The following is a 15787-nucleotide window of genomic DNA, read 5'->3' on the forward strand; positions in this document are numbered from 1 at the left end:
GGGGGACTAAGACATAAGAATGTATGTCTCAGTTTTCAATTGCTTCATCTTCATACCTGTCCAAGAATCTGTGGGGCGGGCAAAATAGAGGGGCCAGAAAACTTTGCATTCACTGGGAATTCTGGGTGTCTAGACAGTTATGAACACAGTTTACATCACTTTAAAAAGCATTTAAAAGAAATTTTAAATGAAAAGTTTCAAACACAAATCAACTTGCCTTTCATCATACAGTCACACTCTTATTTTACAAATAAATATTTTTGTCTCTCTTTCCCACATTCCATCTCTTCCCTCTATTTCAAGAAGTTATAATTCTTTGCTTGTGACATCATAACGTGTATTCATGGAAATTAATTTAAAATTGCAAGCACAAGATTGTTATTTCTTTGAATGGAGAAGGATAACAGAGGAGAATTGTGATATAAACACAGATTTTCTATAATTAGTGATAACAACAAAGGAAATATTCACAATTACATCAAAGAAGTCTTGATTGACTATTGTTTTTATTTGCCTCTTGAAGGGAGGTTAGAATTCTGTTAAACAAACCACCACCACACTGATTTAAGGGGATGGGTATAAAAAAAGAGCTACTGAGAAAATCCAGTTCCAAACTGAACACAGAAAGCTATTTGGAAATCCAGAAGAGGTTATCTTATCAAACTGATCACAGGCCAGCTATAACTATCTACTGTACATGCTGTACAGATATGTCTTCAGTATGCAAACAGTTTTCCAGATAAACACTACACACAACACTGTCCTCTGTAGAAAATCCTGGGTGTGTCTGTGCATATGGGAGACAGAGACTGGGGAGAAGAATTTCATCCAGGAACATAAACAGACTAATTTTGTGAAGCAAGGATAGCTAAAAAGAGTCAAGAATAATGTTATGCAATAAAAGCTGGTATATATTTTCCTTTCCAAACTGGGAATCCTACATAGCTTCTTTTAAACAAGCCAGTTGTTTGGATAGAACAAAATTTATATACATGTTTCGTTCTCTTCTAAAGGGAACAGAGTTCAAATATACAGTATATGAAAGATGCATGCCTCAAAATAGTGCAGTGCACAGGAGAGAGAGAGAGGGGAAAAAAACTAATCTGTTACCTGTTCCAAGCAGTCTATGAACTTAAATATCTTACCCTTTGCAGTATCATTTTAGAGATTAAAACAGTAAATGATTAACATTTCATAACTCTTTTGCCCTCCTCTGCAAAAAATAGGTCAAAGAATAAATGGAAACAAACTGTCTTTTGCTCCTTTTTCTGCATTTGAGAGAGAAAAATGAGGGAGATAAATCTGCATAATACTGAACCGAATCTCTTTAATTCCAGTCAGCTTTTATCATTCAATCACCGAGTCTGTATGTGGAAAAATTCATGCTAATTCCCCCTAGCAACAGCCTTGGCCTATCAGGACACTCCATGCACCATGAAGCTGCCAGCCAGCAAGAATAACTCTAAGTAGGTCAGGCCTGTATTTCTAAAAATGCCACGGTCTAGTAACCCCACTGTCCCGTCTGTCTGCCCTGCTCCATAATAACCTCAATTGCCTGGTGACACAATGACATACTACCCTGCTAGAGCGCAATCAAATCATGCTGCATTATTCTGCTGCAAGCATCGCTGCTGGATGAAGGACCCTTCGAGGGGCAGCATTAATCAGGGAGCCATTCATGTCCACTAGCACTTCACTCTGGAGATGGGTCCTGCATTAATGACCAGCTGTTTGAACTAACACAAACAAAATAATGTCTTCCACCCTGTTGGGCGCATAGAATACACTATTCCGATCAGGCAGGTTATGCTCATTGACTAAATCTAAGATGTAAATTAAACAGGCTCAGACAATGCCAGCTTTTGTAACCTTCTATTAATTAAATTAAGTATATTTAAATTATATTACATGCATTTCAAAGAGCTATTGGTTTAATATACAGTCATCTCCTCCTACAAATTTGTGTTCACAGTAAAAAAAAAAAATCTGTGTTTGCAAAATACAATCTATCTATCTTGGTGTATTAAGGAGCTAAATAAACATAGCTGAACTGAAACTGACTTCTGCTGGGAATATGGAAACAAACCAGGCTTGTAGCAATTGTGCAGCATGAACACAAACAGAAATGCAAACTGAATGTTGTAAGGTGTATGGATAAAAGCCATGTAAACATTTTACAGCAACAATGTGGAAAAAGACCAATCAGAGCAGATTAAGTACCCCCCACAATCTCACTGTTTAAATGTTGCTGAATTGCCAGCATAGACCTAAAATAATTGCAGAGTATAGAAAGATCCTAGTATGGATTGATCTTGTCCCTTTAAAAGCAAGCATTTCTGGTACTCTGCTCTCTGCTTGGCTCCAAGATGTTGCACTGAGCCTCACAAAATCTTTTTTCTTTTTTTGCACTCAAACAGAGGAGTCAATTTAAACCACATCAGACCACAATATGTCTTCTCTGGGGTGGTATTTTAGTATCAAATCTGTAATGCCAAAACAGAATTTCAGCATGCTTTCTTTGTTTTATTACTCCCTTTCTTTTAAGCACCTCCGTGCGTCTCTTGGTTTTTTCCTTTGTAGCATGCTTCAGTGTCTCACAGCTGCTTGTACTAGATGGAGCCCTTAAAGACATTTTCAGGGATAGTTCATCTGCATTTTTAAAAGGATTCACACTTTTACTTAGCGAACGTGCCCTCTGACAAGTTCCTAATTCACCCTTCAATTATGCAGAATTCAGTAAATCTTATATATGTAATCCATCCATATTTGATTTATGAACACAGCAGATTCATTAATCCATTTGCTCTTGTTTGAACCAGGCTTGATAACTAGGTTATGACTATCTTCCTTACTTTGTGGCACGCATCACAGTTATTCTTGGAGAGATACAGTCACTGACATAACCATGAGCAGCTAATTACAAGCTGCTGACATTTTGCTTGTCTCTGCAGCTTTGAAGCTATGAGTTAAGTCTCTCTTCCTCCTCCCAGTTTTGTTTTAAAGTGGCTGGGTTGGGAACAGAGCATTTGAGAAAGGTACAGGAGAGGTGCAACTCCTCAGCTGAGCTCAATGTATTTTCCAAAACTATTTTTCCTTTAAACAGATAACTACAGTTTGGAAGTAATAAGACTCCTCCGCCCACAACACAGGAATGTTATCCAACAGCTGGCTAAATATAATCCAACATACAGGGCTGCCTTTGTAGACCTGGTAACAAATAGTGGAAGGCCCAGACAGGCGTCTTGCAGGATAGCTCACCATGACTATTGGGAAATCCCCTCATACAAATTTTAAGATGACTTTATGGGTTTTGGATTTGTGTTTAAAAAAACCCAAAACTCTCACTGTAGGGGGTTGCTAAAAATCATACCAAGTCCCCACTAGTTGAGTGCAGCATTTGTTTCCCTTAACTTCATTTTGCACATTACATGGATATGGCCAACCTGAGCCGTCTACTAGTTTTCACCATACTAACTATGTCTGTATTATGACAAGTCCATCTGTTCTAAAAACACAATCTTCCAAAGGCATGTCCAGAAATGAAAAATATCAGTGTCCATTTCAGAATGATGCACTGCCAGTCGTGAGCATTGCCTCTTTTAACCGGACCAAGAATCTTTTTTTAATTATAGGCTGATTTTGAAATAAAAAAAAGTAGTAGTAAATATAATGCTGAATCCATCTCAGTTGAGCATTTAGCCATCTGAAGACTGTGGTAGCCAGCTGGTCTAGCAGTCATCTGGGATACATTTATTTTGGTTAGATTGATCGCATTTCTATTTACAGTATAGAATTTTTCACCATACTGAATACAGCTGTGTTTATAAAGATTTTAAGATGAAAAAAACAAAACCCACACAGCTCCTCTCGGCACAGTACCGAAGATTCAGTGCTTCAAGGTGTTAAATCAAAAGGAGCTGCTTTCACATTTCTTAAAAGAATTCTGCATACGTCTGTTTTCACAAAACACCTTCTGATTCAGGAAATGGGTGTAGAGCTGTAGCTGAAAATATAAGCTGCAATCAAGTCTGATCTAGCAGAGTGACAAACTTCCTGTGTAAATTGGTAGAAATGCCTTTTTTCATGTCTGCACATGGACACACAAGAGATACACATACATATATAAATATATACTGCATGACGGCTGTTTTCCCTGGGGATGTCAGTGCAGTCACCTAGCCCATCAGTTCCCTCCCAGACAGCGTCGGGAGTGTTCAGACTACAATTTACAGTCCCTCCGTCCATACATTGTTTGGTAAATTATGCAACCATCTCTAGAATAAGAATGCACAGAATCAGACAAACAGAATACAGTGTTTCTTCTTCCTTTTCATTTGCTCTCTCGCTCTCTTCCTCCCATAGCTTTGCCTTTACAGGCGGACATATCAGATACCTTATTTATCCATCTCCAGCACAATGCTGAGGTGAAACACTACTGCATCACTGTGGCTTTTCCCATGTTAATCCTTTCGAGCAGCAGAGGCTGGATTCTTGCTGCTGATGCCCTTGTCGTGTGCTGGATTATTTTGCGTAATATTTCTTTAAACTTTCTCCCACCTCACTTTGGATTAACGTCCCCACCCTTCCAAAAAAAACCCTCACCCCACATCACAACCCTTCTCTTCCAGCACCAACAGAAAAAAAAAATGTGGCCAGAGTTCCATCGCTGCTCTTCCTTAGCAGCGTGCAGACGAGTGATTCCCGACTCAGACATGCCAGGGTGAAGCACAGGCAGCGAAACTGCAGCAGCCCCAGCAGCAGCAACAGAGACAGCAGAAGCCGCCCAGGTAAATGGGGGGAAAAAGCAGGATATGCTGAGAGCAGTGCCGCGTCGTAGCTGTGAGACGACGACGTTGCTTCTTCCAAACAGCGCAGCTCGAAGCCTGCAGGAACGGAGGAACGGGAAGTCCCAAAATGAAAAATAAAAGCCAAAGAGTTAAGGATTAATAATAATTATTATAAATATAATAATAAATTGATTCAACTTTATTTCTATTGTTCTGGGCTTTTGCGGGGGCTCTTTTCCCCCTCCCCCAAAGTCTCTTGTGTTGCTGAATGTTACTGTCCAGGAGTGCCGAGTCACAAAGGCTCACTCTCCAAAGCGCAGGGAGCCCAGCATCACATGAGAAACCACATGACACACCCGAATGGGATGCTGATGTGGTCAACTATTTCAACGAACAACAACAAAAAATATGCTGAACAAGGCATGCCCCTCTCTAGCGGCTAGAATTTCCTTTTTTAACAATCACCAAAAAAATTAGATCTCTATCTCTATATAAACTACGGATACTTCAAGTGCTAAGAGGATGCTGTTCCACAGACACTAGCTGGATGGCAGCAATATTACTTCCAGGCTGCATTACACAAAGCTGATTCCACTTAAGTGAATTCCTGAAAAGCATACTCCATGTCTGTACAGCCTGAACAGGCTCAGAAAACCAATTCCATTATCCTTCCCTGAAATCTGTAGCCGAACCTGCATTCTGAATAATTTATTTTAGACTAATAAGATGTTTGCCAAGACTGCTCCTTTCCCCAGTTAGCACCACAGGCTAGATTTACTAAGGTGGGGAAGCCTGTCCCAGTGCAACATGGAAACAGAGATCGCATTCATCATGGGCATAATTGGTGATTTTACTAAACAACCTGTCCCTCAAATAGTCAGGAAAAAACAAGCAAAAGGTTTCTCCTGCTTTACTGAATGTGACATGGCTCTTGTCTGCAGTGGGGCATATTGTGTTTGTAAACAGTTGCATTATTTTTTTCTAACAGTGCTGTGATGAGAGTTTCGGATCGAAGCTGAGGATTCGATTTCTCAGCATTGAGAAAACAGGCAATCTCTCTGGCCAGCTAGTTCTTGCAGAGGTGCTCTGCCACAGTCTTTAACTTACTAGCATGTCAGCAGCCCTTGCAATGCCCAACTAAGGCCCTGGAACCTCACAACGTTGTTTGCTGTCAGGTCTCCAAGAGGTTAACATTCTTCCTTGCTTCACCATCATGCCTGTAGGAGCATAGTACTGAGGGAGTGGTTAGCTGGGCGGGGGGTGGAAGCTGATCTGGATGATTGATGGAATCACTGCTGGCATAAGGTTATCATCCAATGAACAGTTAGCAGTTTGAATCTTGTTTTACTCTATCGTTTGTGAAAATGACAGAGCAGGTGGCACAGATTCCCCCATCCCCTTTGTTTGCAAAAGCAGGGCATCACTTTGCAATGCCATATTCCCTGGCTCTTTATACTGAAACTGTAAATGATGTCAGGAAAATGTAAAAGGATAGTGCCTTGAACACACACAGCTGTTTTCCACGAGATCTCACTGCAAGCTGTGAAGTTTATATCACAGCACTCAAGCATAGAATTCCCCAAAAGAAGGATATGTATAACATTCGGGCAGGAAGGGGGAGTACAAGCATGAAAGAGTGCTCTTTTGTGTGGCTTTCAACCTTCCCAACTGCTCATGCAATGGCACATTACAAGAATTTGCACAAGGCAGTTAGTATTCATTTTCATTGGTTCCTGACAGAAAGGTTTTTTTCAAACAGCTGCACCTATGAGGAGCCAAGGTCCACATACAGCATTATCTAAATGCAAAGTAAGTCACCCGCATATATTACAACAGAAAAACTTCAAAAACAGACTCCAACGAGAGACTGCTGAGCTAGAATTGATATGCAAACTAGACACAATCAACTCCGGTTTGAATAAGGACTGGGAATGGCTGAGCCATTACAAACATTGAATCTATCTCCCCTTGTAAGTATTCTCACACTTCTTATCAAACTGTCTGTACTGGGCTAGCTTGATTATCACTTCAAAAGTTTTTTTTCTCTTAATTAATTGGCCTCTCAGAGTTGATAAGACAACTCCCACCTGTTTATGCTCTCTGTATGTGTGTATATATATCTCCTCAATATATGTTCCATTCTATATGCATCCGAAGAAGTGGGCTGTAGTCCACGAAAGCTTATGCTCTAATAAATTTGTTAGTCTCTAAGGTGTCACAAGTACTCCTGTTCTTCTTTTTGCGGATACAGACTAACATGGCTGCTACTCTGAAACCTGTCATAGCGCAGAGCAGTTGACCCTACCTCTTTATGTTTTGTTATTTCCACTATTGTTAAGCCTTGATCATGACAACCCTATTGCTTAACCACTGCAAAGTTCTGCTTTTACTGACTGCTTCAGGAAGTCGCTCCCAAAGGTACAGCCAGACATTGATGCCTTATTTGCACTCAAGTGGGTTTCCCCCTTTAAGTCTGAGCAATCACATTTGACTAGATGCCTGCCATATGAAATGTGATATAGTGACTTGGCTTAAAGGTGTTAAAATTAACATGTAAAACAACCTGGATTTTCTGTATCTTTTCATCACTACTGTACATACATCATTCTGCTCATGTAAGTCAACATCTGCGTAGTATGCCGTGTAAAATCTAGGTAGGACATCTTTGAAATGTTTATTCTTTTACATCTCACTATGGGAACATGGCTTACATTTGTATAGCATGTTTCAGCATGAAATGCTTTACACTCTTTATGAACTACAAATGTATATGCAGTAAATACAGGAGTTATTTCATCCACCAATGGAATGCTGTTACAGTGGGGTGGAAGATAACTCCTATTTAACACCACACAGCAATGCTCTCTATGGCAGGAAGTGAGGAATAAACATCCTACTGAAACTGGAGAGAAATTCTAAATTCCCCAGGAACCAGAATATCACTAATGGACATCTGCAAATCAGACAAACTTTCTGGTTACTAATTTTATTACAAATCCAAAACTTGGCCAAGGTTTCTAAAGCCCCCCTTGAGCCTGTAAGAAAGGGTTCACTGAAAATTCAGCCCAGATTGCCTTCATTGGGTCACAAATCTCAGTGAATCTAAGGTGTTTTCAGTGAACTGTCTCCCTCCATACAAGCTTTGGAGAGAGATTTATGGTTATGCTTGAGGTTTCAACCCAATAGCCAGGCAAAACTTGGGGTTTGTCACTGAACCTGAAACCTCAAAGTGAAACTAAGGTAGGTGAACTCTGTGGATTGAAACCAAAACACACACTTATTCAACCACAAGTGAACAAAACCTCAATGCTACGCATGGCTCTAGTAAAGAGCCAGACAGGATGTTGGCCAAAATATTAGGGCACCAACCCTTTGCATAGAATGCCATGGAATGTTTAGTGCCCATGGTCTCATCTGGAAGATATCGCTTTGGTTGTCCATCTCTCCAGATGGAAACTCAGGGCCCTCCTATCTGTAATGATTCACTAGCTGTGCCTAAGCTCCATGCTGCTAGAATACACAGAAAACTTGATTTTTTCTCGAATATGTTATTGAGAATGTATAATTCATGGTCAATATAAGTTCCACACTTTCAGGAGGGAAAAGAATGGGAGACAATTATCAATAGGGATAGGCAAATAATACATAACCATTATTCAGTGAATCTTCTCTCAGATTTATCCAGTAACAGATCACAATTTACTTGAATTTATGTTATTCAAAATTACTTTCTAAATAATTTTCTCAATAATTCTTGGTCTGCGGTTCAGTTGTGAACAGTGTGTTGCAATTATTCAAAATCTGATCTGTTTTGACTGAAAGAATAGATCACATGGGATATTTTTATTCCCTGATTGATTGATTGTAACACTTAGAATTAGGTTTCCAATGTGAATATTTGCTATTATGATACTGAAATTCATCTACCATAATATTCTGCAGTATTTCCTTAAAATTGATGAAAAATACCAACTCCACATTGATAGACGCTTCTTAGGGTTCAAACTGCCATTATTACTCAGACTTACTCTGAGTTGTTTTCTGTAACCAATCACTGTGTAAGATCCGGAGCCAAATTCTTCTCTGAGTTACAAATTCAGCAGTAACATAAATGTTGGTGTAAGATACATATTGGGTGTAAGCTGGTGTTGAAGTACTGTCACTGGCACTAATTTGATATACTGTGGGTGTGCAAAATGAGCCTAATTTATAAACAGAGGACTCGGAAAAGTGAGAGTGTTCATGTATCTGGAAATGCAATTTACATGAGGATAGAAGATAATGTTGCTTTATTTTTCACACTGCTATGTTTCCCTTTTTATTTCCTCCGAGTAAATTACTGAGCACAAAAGCTGAATGTTAAATTTGTGCTAGTTATACTATTTAGCCTCTGTGCTCATTTTTTGATCACACCATATCCAAATATATAACTTATGCCACCAGTAACATCACGCTACATTTGACCAAGAGATTTCCATCAGAATTTGCATCCACTTCACATACAGCTTTGATTTTGACTCTAGGGCCAAAATTCTGCTTTCAGTTACATGGACATGACTCTGCCTTAAGTCAAAGGGACTTGAACCATTGGACAGAATTGGGCCCTAAGTCTTGAATTACTGTACAGCCATTCAGTGGTGGTCCCATACTTTAAGAATTTAGTAGATTTAAGATCTGCTATAAATATCAGTTCTTCCTTGGATGCCTTGTTGCTAGTAGTACCTGTATCACAAAATGTTTCTGAACAAAATATGTTCTAGATGGTATGGAGATGCCATAAAAAATAATATAGTGTGAACTATGAATTCCTTATACAAACAAGTTTACAGATTCCAGTAAATATTTTACAATCCAGAAGAAATCATTGTAAAGGAGATGCCCCATGAAGACTGAAGATCTGTGTGCACAATAATTAGGAGTTCATGGTGAGAACAACTGCCTTTAAAGTTGCCTGGTGAATTCACACTGCATGTGAATACAAATTAAATAACCAATTGATATCTGTTTTAGGATTACAAATTGTATTCTACAAAGTGAAAAATGTACTGAAACATACTATGACCAGCTTCTTTGTGAAATTGCTGACAAAATGATTAATATTTGGTCTTGGCAAGAGAGGGCTTTCCCTTTGTTAACTACCCCGTTTTAGACTGGTATTTTACATGGAATACATTCCAAGTGCAAAGTGGAAGAGCTATGTTTTTTCACCTGTGAATATTTTCACCTTAGACTTCAGCAGCACTGTCAGGAAGTAACTTTTCCACGCTTGTTACTGTAAACAAAGATTGCATGGCAAGCGTCCAAGAGTTACAGAAGGTCAGGGACCAAACTGCAAGAAAGTCGAAGACTGCCTCCAGAAATTGAAGTGAGAACCACTAGAGTACCAAACTTTGCTTGCTCTTCTCACTACTCTGGTTAGATGGGCAGCATGACAAACATGGGATTCATCATATAATACATACAAGATTATATAGGCCCTTTTTTGTTCAGTTGCTTATAATTTTGTCAAACATACTGTTTTGGTTGAAATTTTCCATGCTGGTTGTCTGCATCAGCCTGAATTGTTTTGGAAAGTTTCAGCCAAAACAGTTTGTTTGGCATAATTACGAGCAACTGAAAAAAGGGTCTAATGTAGTGCAACATAGAAAAGGTGATGAGGAAATTAATAATGCTGTCTTCAGATCAGGTTTTGAATAGTGTGCAGTAAACAGGGCAAGGGGCCACACACTGAAAAATGGAGAATAAATCAAAGTATTAAATAGCTGCTCACTAAGTGAGAGCAATCCATCCTGTGCACTACAAGGCAGGCATCTTGTGGAAAAAAAGAGTATGTGATCATATAATTAAAGACTGAATCATAATGCACATGCAGAAGTGGGCAAACTTAATTCTGAAACCTCCTAACGTTTGTGTGCTTAACTTTGTAACCTTCATACAAAAATGAGGAAGAAAAAGCACCAACTCAGAGACTACTCTAAAAGCCTCAAACTAAATATATGTCCTTAAGTTTGTAACTTTGTATCCTTCATACAAAAATGAGGAAGAAAAAGCACCAACTCAGAGACTACTCTAAAAGCCTCAAACTAAATATATGTCCTGACTTGCTTAACTTTAAGCATGTGCTTAAGTCTCACTGTCTTCAACTGGTGTTCAGTATATAGTTAAGTGCTCTTCGTGAATAAGGATGATTTATTGAATCAGGACCATAGCAGCCAGAAAATGGATGTTGCACTAGCAGGAGAGTATGGAGGCAAGAGCCACATGTTGTTAGCTTGTGAAGTAGGAGATATGTTTACTTGTAACCAATTGCGAGAAACTTTGAAGAGCTTTAAGACTAACTATTGACAACAAGATGAATGTTTCCTGGTCTCTCATCTTACAGCAAGAAGTCATTTGCAGATGTTTTCTGCTTTTCATTGCTATTTAGAAGCAAATTCAATTCCTCCAAATCTGAAATTCATAACGGGATGTTGATTCCTAGCATTTGTATTATACTGTCATTAACTCATGCATATGTTTTATATACATTTTAAAATCACAAAACAAAAGCTTCAGACTTGCATTCATGCTGAATTGTGTGATGTGAGACTGAAGCCCACCATCTCATGAGCTAAAGTACAAGATTTGCCATTTATCCAATTTCCAGGACAAGGAACAGATCTCAGTACAGGTATGACAACCTTATTCCACCAATGATATTGAGGGTACAGCTCCAGGACATGATAAAGCCCTTTAAGGAATAGTCTGATAGCCAACTGTGGTTTCCATTGGCTCATATAGATCTTAACCAGATAAAATGCTCTGGTTCAGCAATGGGGTTGAGCTGGTTTCACCTTATACAGCGATAATTCTGACACTTCATAAACACTCCAAGGGTGAAATCCTGATCCCATTGACTTCAGTGCGGCCAGGACTTCACTTTAAGTATTTCTGCCGTATAGTGAGAAATTTAATCCAAGAACGTAAGGCAGTTATATACTTGCACCAAATATTTAATGTCCATTTCAACAGAGATTTATTAATCCGCAAGTAACTATTGAAATATTTTAACTGAGCTACATATTTACTGCATGTTCAAATTAACTAAATGAAACTGACACCGGTGCTGGCAGTATGTGCATATTTTTATCAGTCCCTTTAAGTTTAGTGCACAGAAATTTTTTCCACAACAACAGTTTCTCTTCAGTCATGTATTTGATGAAATAACCTTCATCTGTAAACATATGGTGGTGGTAATGAAAGTCTTCAACCTCCAGTTCTGAAATTTTCCTTGCAGAGTTCTGAATGTGCCTTCCAGAATGACTGAATACCTGCATAAACAGTTGTGCAGGGGGCAGGGGCAGCTCTAGCTTTTTTGCCACCCCAAGCACGGCAGGCAGGCTGCCTTCAGCGGCATGCCTGCGGGAGGTCCCCGGTCCCGTGGATTCGGCATACCCACCGCCAAATTGCTGCCAAATCCGCGGGACCGGTGGACCTCCCGCAGGCATGCCGCCGAAGGCTACCTGACTGCCGCCCTCGCAGGGACCGGCAGGCTGCCCCCCGCGGCTTGCCGCCCCAGGCATGCGCTTGGAGCGCTGGTGCCTGGAGCCGCTGCTGGCAGGGGGAGAGTTTTCAACATTCACACACTACATCTGACAGCCTGGCTTCATCTAATTACAGCTGCTGCTCCACAGTGGACTGGCCTGGTCACATGTACCTAAATGAGTATCATGTCTAACTGTTTTCCTTAAGACTCTCCCTCATTACAGCTGTTTTGTTTAAGCCACATTAAAGTTACATAATGACCATATAATTTAGAATGAGGACACATGCAGTGCTTCACTTGGGGCCATACTGGATACATACATAGACACACACAAGTTTATACAGTATTGATAGCTTAAAATATGAGTTTTAGCAATTACATAATTATTGCTATCTATAGCAATCTATATCTATATCCACATATCTATAGAACCAACAATGCAGAGGGTGAATCTGCCCTAGATCCAGGTTTTCTAGAAGTAGCTTATCCCTGAGTTCTTGTTACAACCTTTTTCATCAGTTCCTCACATCAGGCTACAGGAAAAGTATCTAAAAATAGTGCAGCCACGTTCTTTATTCAACAGAGCATGTGTAAGGCACCCACTGCCTTGGGATTCCCATTGACACAAAATTCCCATTGATTTCAATGGGCCAGGATTTCACTTTTGGTGTCTAAAGCTTTTGAGCATATGCAGTACAGCTGTATTCTTGCTAATGGCTCTATATAGTGGAACAATTGTTGTACTGCACCCAAAAATATTATTTTTAAAACTAGCTAAGAAAGAAATCAATCTGGATCTTGGCTAATAAAGTAGCATGTATTCATTTTAAGGGAAAAAGAGAATTCTTGCAGAAAGTGCCAGTTTGACACTGGAGGTGAAATTGAATTAAAGACTATACATTCTATTCCTTGTTAGAATAACAAATTAAAGATTGGGTGCATCAAATACTGAGAGTCTTAAAGTGAATTTCAACAAACTAAATGCCATATTGTGCGTATATCATCATATTCAGACTATATGGATGTCTACATATCTTGCTTTGGTTCTTCCAAATTAATCAAGTAGAGAAAACCTTTCAGTTCAAAAGATCTCTATTTCCCTTCTGAGCTTCTTTGTGCTAATACACTGAAGGCACAGGTTATTTATCATGAGATCAATGGGAATATTGCAAAAACTATTCTCAGCCACAAACCTCTATTGCTGATAAAGTGATGGCTTGTGGCCACAAAAACGTTCAATATTTCCACCTTGAAATCACATGCCAAAAATGAAATTAACTGCAGTCACACATGGCTATACAGTTGTATCAGTAAATCCTGTGGTACAACCCCCAAAAGCTTAATAACTGTGCTCCTGATTAAATATTAATAAAATTGTTTCCCCAGATCAGAGATACATTCTAAAAGAAATTGTTTTGGGAAGGTGCAGTCTGGATTATCCTGTCCTAATAAAATAATAGTGTTTCTAATTATCTTAGACATTGTAAATTATTCCAAAGGAGTTCATTATTTAGCATTGTATAGAGATTAAGGCTAGTCTTGTGTAAAATATTGGACTATGACCTGGGAGATGTGGCTTGAATTCCTGACCCTGCCAAAGACTTCCTGTGTTACCTTGAGCAAGTCACAAAGTGGGATTTTCAAAAGAACCTAAGTGATTTAGGAGCACTAGTCCCACTGAAAATCATTGTCAGATAAAAAATATGTTGAATTGGAGATGGGGTTAGGCACCCAAATAACCTTAACTTTCCCCTGAGAGAAAAAAGTGAAAAAGTATCTAATATGTCTTTACAAGTCAGCTTCATTCAACGTGGGATTACAAATACTATTAATCACTAATCATGCAGTCATTACATGCAGGAGTTAAGGTTGTTTGGGTGCCATAATTGTGCATTTCCAAACCTTAACATGTTTAGATTTCTTATAAATGTTATCTAATTCTGAATTCCTGAGATCATAATGTTTGTATGGAGGATAATTACAACGGTTATAATGGTTTTACCCAGTTTATAATAGTTAATAATCAATAACATTAATTGATACAAAATAGAGGAGCAACCAGCACTTGAGCAAAAAATGACTGTAGTAAATCAGCCTGCTCTGGAAAAACAAAAAAGAGCAAACATTCGCTGCTTGCAAGATAAAGCCAGAAGGGCACAACGTAGAGATAAGAAATACAACGCTGTATAATAAGACTGTGAAACTCCTCCACAGTTTCATACACTTGTAGTTTGTATTCCTACTGGTCCCTATGCCTGGGAAATTGATATCGCTTAATGACTAAATAAACAAACATGAGAGTTAGTAAGTAACTAAAATATTAGTTCCTTATCCAGCACATGATCCAGGTTATAAAGTTTGGCCAGGATTATAAAAGTGATGACATTGCCTAAACTATTGTACATGTTGGACCAAATAAAGCCTTAATGTAAGTAGGTGCAACTCTACTAGTTTCAAGCAAGTTATGCCTGCTTACACAAGGGATAAATTTGATCTACTGTCGTCTGCAGCTACAGAAAATATAAACATATACATCTGATCTTTATATGTATGCTTTGCACTGTTTGTTCTGTAGATTTGTTTTCTATGTTTTAAATATTCATTTTGGCCAGTAATAAAAAAAAATACTTTTAAAGATAAAAAATTATACTAGTCATTGAATAAGGGAGAGGAAAAAAAGGAAGATGCCTGAATTAATCCACTCTAAGAAAATATTTTAAATATGGATACATGGACTCTTGGTACATGATAGGTTGTAGATTCTGTGTTCAGTCATAATTTGAATCTACATTATATTTAATAAAACCACAGTATGGTCTCTTGTCCTATTAAAACTGCATTCTACCCTACTATATCTGAATAATTTGTATAAAATTGATTGCTCCAGTTCTTAGTAGAAGCACTAATTGCATTCCCGGTATAACTTAAAAATGATAACCTTATCTTAATTAGTAGCATGCTACAGAAATGCTTTTGAAAGCCTCTAAGGATTAACCTGCATTTTTAAACAGAAGCCTTCGGGCTTTTAAAAAATATATCATGTAGAACACATGAGCGTGTGTTAATTTATCAAAAACAACAAAGCAAAATAATCAAATTGTGACAGCAGAAATAACACTGCTGTTACCTTCTCTGGTCATGCAGTATGCCTTTCTGTTGGTAGATCTAGATTCAATAAGCGTGTGCACATTCACATACAAGCAATACAATTTGAGGGCTCTCTGTCCATGAAAGTGGGAGCATGTGCACATATATATGCATGAAATGTGTAGTCAGTAATACTGCATTTTAAACTTAATTCACAAAGAAATCTCAGTAAAGCAAATAAGCCATGCACTTGGCTATGGGTGGGATTAGCATGCATATAGGCTGAAACAGAAGACATATTTGTACCATAAAAAGCCTGCATGAAGTCCTCATGATGGATATACTCCAGAACCCAAGCATAAATGGAAGGAAAAACAAATTCTGCTGA

General features: G+C 38.6%; 1 long non-coding RNA gene across 4 annotated transcripts in view; it reads right to left on the bottom strand.

Annotated features, from left to right (window-relative positions):
* Nucleotides 1-15787, bottom strand: part of LOC128832548 (uncharacterized) — a 419194-nt gene that overhangs the window by 93435 nt on the left and 309972 nt on the right. For 3 of the 4 annotated variants that reach the window (XR_008444001.1, XR_008444000.1, XR_008444002.1), the window contains one exon: nucleotides 1857-4883. This is a non-coding gene — a long non-coding RNA (uncharacterized LOC128832548). Of the gene's footprint in view, nucleotides 1-1856; nucleotides 4884-15787 lie in introns of those variants that run through there. The other variant, XR_008444003.1, reaches the window with a different exon arrangement.

The sequence above is a fragment of the Malaclemys terrapin genome, chromosome 2, assembly GCF_027887155.1.
Source record: "Malaclemys terrapin pileata isolate rMalTer1 chromosome 2, rMalTer1.hap1, whole genome shotgun sequence".
In the NCBI taxonomy this organism is placed as follows: domain Eukaryota; kingdom Metazoa; phylum Chordata; order Testudines; family Emydidae; genus Malaclemys; species Malaclemys terrapin.